General features: G+C 37.1%; 1 protein-coding gene across 2 annotated transcripts in view; it reads left to right on the forward strand.

Annotated features, from left to right (window-relative positions):
* LOC143037465 (uncharacterized) overlaps positions 1–7,500 on the forward strand; it is a 45,314-nt gene that overhangs the window by 21,509 nt on the left and 16,305 nt on the right. The window lies entirely within an intron of this gene.

Below are 7,500 nucleotides of genomic sequence, written 5' to 3' on the forward strand. Positions count from 1 at the left end.
AAAACTGCGTTTATTGATTTATCTATATCCTTCATGCACGTGATTTTATTTCAATTTGTTCCCATGACCTTGGGACGCCCTCCCGTTCCAAATCAAGACATCTTTACTGTCAAGCGTATTCATTCATTTCATTGACCAGAATACCTTGATCAGACCTTATCTTTTAATGATAACAGATCTCATGTGTCTAATCTACTTTCGTATACTTCATCCACTTAGCTGGAAATAGTTTTGGTTGCTGTTCTTTGTACTATTTCTATCTTGTGTGTGGAGACTACACCACTACTGTATACACCAGTATGTATTAAAAAAAAATCCGTTTATGCAGTGAAAAAATATTGTGGACAGTGCAGGTGACAATGAGTCCATAGATGTTTAAGACACTGCACTAATGGGACACTGTAGAAGTAGTCTTGCGTGGTGGACGGCAGAGAGAGAATAATTTTCAACTGCCAGTTTTCAGATCCCGTCAACTATTTCTCCTCCGTGTGGAGGTGTAAACTCGAGGGGCTAACACTCATTCTCCGGACCAGACCTTAAATCTTTCTCTGTTAATTTCAACTGTATTTCTTACACTTCTTCAGCTATATAACTTTCTATTATAGTCAACTGGTTGCATAGAAAAAGTCCCACACAAATACAGAACAAACAATAGTTCGAATCTTCTTCCCAGAGGAGAGGGCCGACAGACCAGTGCCACATACTATTAGGGCTTAAGCATCTATCGGTAAGATAGATATAAGTGAAGATCGTAAGTGCAGAACGTATTTTCGAATTGAAGATGCAGGCGCGGAGATAGATACCAAAGGTTACTAGGACATGCCAGAGGTTCAAGAACTAGATCTCAACTTGTATAGACCTTCGTGTAACACATATGGTGTTGGCGTACATATAATGGCTTCGAACAATTACGTGTAGTCATGAAACCCATGCTCTGAGCAAATACTTATGGAAAACAATATTTTCTGGGTGTAAATGAGTTTAAGAGCATACAGCTACTTCCTGGACGCAGGTGAGTATATCATACATTGATAAATGGGTCACAGGTGTTGAGAAACTGTGGTTGCTGACAGTTTAATCATTCAAGTGTCGGCATGAATTCATATATGTTGCATGTATAGAGAACGTGAATGAATGACGTCAAAATAGTTGCATAATTTCTATATCATATTGATACGAGAAGGTTTCATTCAATTTAATGTGGCTCACGGCCTCAAACTCATCTTGAATACTTTGGTAATTTTCTAAGACATTATTTCGAAATTGAGAAACAAAATTCAAAATTACAACCAATGATAAGTGTTAACCTTAACGTGTTATAATGATACATAGAAAATAGGCATATTACAAATCTTATTGGCCACTATAATTACATGCTTCTTAATAACTTGAATTTTTGAAAAGGACTTCCATGTCTGAATCAATTACTACAATGCATTGTTTACAAATGAACTACTTTAAAATGCTCTCCTGTATTTTATATATAGAAATAAATATAATATGAGGACGGAGCCTTTTTTAGTATGACGTTTCGCTTTTTTACGTTTTTTTTTTTTTCGCTCTACCTAACGAAACGTCGCACTAACAAACGCTCCATCCTCACATGATGTATACTTCGGTAGACTTGTCGGCAACTGTCACTTTCATACATACAGTACTTTTCTGTAAAAAAAAATATTTATGAAACACTAATTAAAAATTTAACTGTGGTATTATAATCATTGGGTGTTTTAGATTGTTTACATGATAATACTATATATTGAATATCACCGAATCACTTAACAAAACCCCTGAGATTTAGCACCCGGAGTGAACGAAGAAATTGTCGGTGCTCGAGTGCTGCAAAGCTTTAGGTGGATGACTGACAGACAAGACAAATGTTTCGGAGAGTAAAGGCATAATTTATGATGGTATACATATGCTGATGACTCATTCCTGTAGAGGCACTTCATGCTCTGTTACTGCCCCTTTAACCCGGAGTCACATTTTAGATTGCTCTCTCTAGTCTTTTACAATTTCATTTAGTAGAGGGATTGATTCAGAAGTGAAAATGTTGAAACTGCGTCTTTAGCCCAGTTTTACAGTCTTAGTCAAATGTTTTGATCCATAAATTGATTTTCTCTGTAAAAATGTAATATTAGCTGATGAATACTGGGCACATTTCTAATGCAACAAAATGCCTGATAGTGTACAGCAAATGCTAGACAATAAAGCGTATTATACAATTAAGAACAAGAATTATGTGTTCGATAACAGATAGGCAGACACAACTTTTGACGCTGACCCTATTACATATTTTCTGTTGGTTAAAACTAGATTATTCTATGCTGCTAATATTAGGATTAAGGCTTCGTGGCAACAAACACAGCAATACATTAATTTCAATGCTTGTAAGAATTCAAATTATTCTTTACAGTCTAACGTGAAATTATGAGTGCTTATGTTCCATCTCTGGTTCATATGCCAGGTACTGTCTCATTGAACTCTTTCAATAACGACCTTTGAAGATTTCTTTCTGGTTCATGCAAACATTGCACCAGAAGAGATAGATAGATAGATAGATAGATAGATAGATAGATAGATAGATAGAGAGATAGATAGATCGATAGATAGATAGATAGATAGATAGATAGATAGATAGATAGATAGATAGATAGATAGATAGATAGATAGATAGAGATAATGTAAAAATACCTTATTAGCCTGATGGATTGATTCCGGAATAAAAATGAAACGCGTTGGTTGGCGTCTGAAAGAAACTACCTCAGAGCCTCAAGATATCGGCAATAATTTCGTCTTTGGCTCTAACCAATCTTATTCTGTGCATAAAGCAACGAAGGAACTTTATGATGGTTATGAGAAGTCTTGGATTTATTTTCGCGCTCAGATAATGTTATATTTGTTTATGTTACATGCATCTCGTACTATATCTGTATATTATCGGTCATTGCAATCTACTTTACCTATTACATTCAAAGTGCAATGAATTTCTGTACCCAAAATCTAAAAAAAAAAAAAAAAAAAAAAAAAAAAATTAAACATTCGGCAGCACGAAACAAGAAAGTCGGATGAGTATGATCAGTTGCGTAAAAAAATTCTGAAACAATTTATGTATGATTCTTAACTTTTCAAATAGAACTTTGCATTTTTATACTAAGTTGCCTTAACATTAAATGTATATTTTTACAAGTGAAGTTTTATAAGAGCATCTGGATATGATTCCCAAATGAAAAAAAAAAAAACGTGTCTTGAGTGAGCATTCAAAGGATGTGAAAATGTTCCCTAGGATGAACATATATCGATATAGGCCAGATGTACTGTGGAAGTAATTTTTAACAGTAACAGTCAAGCTCTGTGATACTGGAATTCGAATCGAGAACACTGCCCGTCCCAGACTACTAAGTGACCTTTGCAGCTTCACCGTTCAACTTAGATTTTGTCACATGAAAAATTATATCTGGTTCTTTTATATTCTTGTATATGTTTAGTTTCAGAGTTTTTAATCTGCTATAATTTTTGGGATCCAGGATACTTACATATGTACCGCTACTCCATGGAACATTTCAACAAAGATTAACAAGCACATCTGTTTCGGCGATTGTAAAGTGTAACAACTCTTTAAAAGTATAACCTTGTATAAACTAGTCAGTTGGGACCTTCAGAAACATGAATAATCATGACAAAACATCCAAATTGTTCCCACACGTAGTAGTAGTTATCTAGCATTTGCAAGATAGAACTAATTGTGTAAGCTATTTCATTTCCACTCTGTCGAAAAAAATAGTAAATGGTCAACAATGTCTTTGTTACATTTGAGGTAAAATGACATCCAAATCATATGAAAGTTATTTTACATACCATTTAAAATTACGTGAGTATTCCTATGGTTGTGAAATGAGTAACCAGAATAAAGACTAGGCCTCTTTTTGCTGTGCCACATGTGCCATACTTCTAAGAGCACGGACAAGAAAGCCAGGCTGTATGCCTTTTGTCATTTCCTTAGGTTACAGAGAACCCAAAAAATCACGCTTCGGATTGTTACTTCTACTTGGCAAATATGGATGGTATAACATCAAGTATATAATTAGATATCATAATATATCATCTATTATCATGATAGTACCATATTGTTAAAAATTACCAGTGACAAAGATTCAAGAAAAATAACGATGCGTAACGATGAATATGGTGATGAAATGATAGACCAAGTCAGAAACAATATGGGCCTAATATTTGAAAGAAACTGTTCTTCAAGCAAATTACATTTGCTGTGTCGATTTAAGATCTTATTGATCTTGCCCGCAATTAGAATTTGTCAAAAAAGCAGGCCTATCTTTATAGTTCCAGGTTGTTGTTATTGTAGTTTGAGTTACCAGCGTTTATATTAATTTTTTGGTTAGAGGATTGGATTTTTTAACAGCATTTTTTTTTTTTTATTGCCATGATGCTTTTAAAGTATTTTTTTTTAACCTGATGATGGTAGGTGTGGGTAGGTGTTAAGTCAGACAGATAGACACAGACAGACACGCTATGTATACCAGTGTTTCATGTATCATATCACGCCTAAGGATTTCATGTATACTCATACCTTGCTGTATGTAGTATAGGGTGTATATTAACATCTTACCTCAGTCACACATATACTTAGGTTCATAATATAACACAATGTTCCTATGTTTACCTATTTATGGCATCACTAGTATGTCTGGCAACTTTGCACGCCGGAGCGATCAAAGAGTATATGACGCGGTTTGACAGACGCGTATTTGAAGTGATGTGTGAACGTGTGAACGGGGTATTTGGTTGTCAAACACGTTGGTTAAACCCCAAATACCCCGTTCACACATCACTTTAAACACGTGTCTGTCGAACCGCGTTCGACAAACCGTTAGACCATGTAAATCCCCCTCTTAGTTCGATTATCGGGTCCCGAGTACCTCCACGCAACACGTTCTATTTAGTAATTATAATCGTGACTGTTATTCAGGACTGTCATTTCAAACTTTACGAGCAAAGTGAAACAGTGGGGTGTTTTCCGATAATGTGTCTTCTCTTATAGAGGTACTTCAATAAATATTACGTAGATGAGAGGTATTTGTTAGTGACTTTTAGAGATAAGTTTGTACACACTGAACAGCTATGACGACATGACATATCCTTAAAGCAGCCCTACTTTTACTTCAAACCATTCGCTCTCTCCATTTCTAATTCTAACACAGGCTCTACTACTCTCGTCAAAACTCTTGACTGCCCTTAACAGCTTTCCCCTAATCCCATATATCTGCAAACCCTCTCACCTGTGTCTTCCTGCTTACCCCGTCACAAGCCTTTCCCAAGTCTACAAAGAAAAAGAAAAAAAAATCCGTTGCTTTTGCCAAAGCTTTCTTACATATTTGCTCTACCAGAAGATTCTGATCCACGCAACCCCTACCTTTCCTAAACCCACAATGTTCTTCACCAACTACTCCTTATGTTCCTCTCAATTAAGACCCTCTCAAAAGCCTTCCCCTAATACACTCAACCAATTGATCCCTCTAAGACTACCACAATCACATTTGTCCGTTTTTTCTTGTAAAGTGGAACTTTACAGCCACTCCTCCAGTCTTCTGTTACTCTACCCTTCCTTACATTAAACTATCTCACTAGCCAGTCCAATATGTACCTTCCTTCTTCAGACAATCCGTATTACACCCATCTAACCCAAGTGTCTTACCTGCTCTCATAATTTTCAAAACTACTTGCACCCCATCTTTTATTATTTCTCCTCAGTTCTCTTCTCCCATCACCATCACTTTCTTATCGCCTCCTACTGCTACTACCAGTCCCTTTCTATCCTTCCCTACACTCAACAGCTCCCTAAAATATTCTGCCCATCTTCCCTTTACAAACGCCTTTTGCGTTAAGATCTGTCCATCTGCGCCTTTTACCTTTTCTTCACTGCCTTCAAAAACATCTTTTTATTACAATAATTTTTTCTGTCAAACTCTTCCCTCATTTTACATCTCTCCTTTTTGCCTGTTTTATCCTATGTTTTTTTGTTTTGTTTTGTTTTTTACCTCTAATATGATTCTCTCGTCCTACTTTGCAACCAATCCCTGAATACTCGCTTGTTCTCTTCTATTACCTTCTTCACTTCATCATCCCACCACTCACTGCCCTACTTTTATATTCCCTCTCATCCTCCTTGTTCCACATACCATTTTTGTACACCTTGTCACTCCTTCCTTGAAACAGCCCTATTCCTCCTTCATTCGTACCTCTATGCGTCACAGCCTCCCGCACTTCTCTCAACTTCTTGTACTACTCCTTTTGCTTTTCATTGAAACGGTTTACTCAAAACATCTCTCTATCTTCCGCCCTTTCCTCTTTCTCGGCCTATCCATTACTCTCAACTTACCTGCCACCCAAAAAATTATCTGATATTCCCCCATTCCCTTCATTAAGAACATGAACATCCAGAATTCTTCCAACTCCTCTTTTGGATATCACTAAATAGTCCATTAATGCCCTATCAACCACCCTTCTATCTACCACTCTCTACTATGTGTACATATGATTTGTTGTGTATATGGATGGGATGGTGTGGGGGGGTAGAGGCGAGAGTAATGACGAGGGAACTGGAGATGGTTGAAGAAAACGGAAGAAATGGGAGGTGAGCCAGTTGTTGTTTGCTGACGACACTACGCTTGTGGCAGAGTCAGAGGGTGGACTAAGGCAGTTAATGATGGACTTTAGGAAGGTATGCGATAGGAGAAAATTGAAGGTAAATATGGGTAAAAGTAAGGTGATAAAATGTACAAAGGGTGATGATGACAGTAAGTCTTGAAGGAGAGAGGCTAGAGGAAGTGGTTTGCTTTAGGTATCTGGGGTAGCATGTGGCAGGGAAGGAAGAAGTGGAGGTAGAGGTAAATTGTAGATTGAGAGAAGCAAGTAAATGCCTTGGGGTTTTAAAGGTGTCATGACAAATAGGCATTTAGGAATAGATGCAAAGAGGAGATTATATGAAGGGGTGATTGTACCGACGGCATTGTATGGAGTGGAGACTTGGAATTTAAATGAAGCAGAGAGAGAATGATTAAATGAGTTTAAGATGAAATATATGAGAAGGTAGGGGTTACAAGGTTGGATAGAGTGAGAAACAAGATGAGAACTAGAGCCGGGGTGGAAAAGGAGAAAGCAGATAAGGCTGATGAAAGTATTGGGATGATTTCGACACATGAAACAACGAGTAAAAAAAAAAAAAAAGCTATGCGGAAGGCAGAGGTGAATGGAATGAACCTTAGGGGACGACCGGAGAGTAAATGAATGAATGGGGTGAAAGAGGCTTGGAGCAAGACGGGAGTGGAGAATGGGTGTGTATAGCTGTAACTCTGATGCAAGGATGGGAAGTGGCCAGGGATTGAGGAGAACAGGGAGTGATTATATGTGAATTATATTTTTGACGCATCCCAAAGGAATTTCTATCCGTCTTTTTTTTTTTTTTTTTTTTGCACGTGAGGG

Source organism: Oratosquilla oratoria, chromosome 22 (assembly GCF_046742065.1).
Source record: "Oratosquilla oratoria isolate Oo_2021 chromosome 22, ASM4674206v1, whole genome shotgun sequence".
Lineage (NCBI taxonomy): Eukaryota > Metazoa > Arthropoda > Malacostraca > Stomatopoda > Squillidae > Oratosquilla > Oratosquilla oratoria.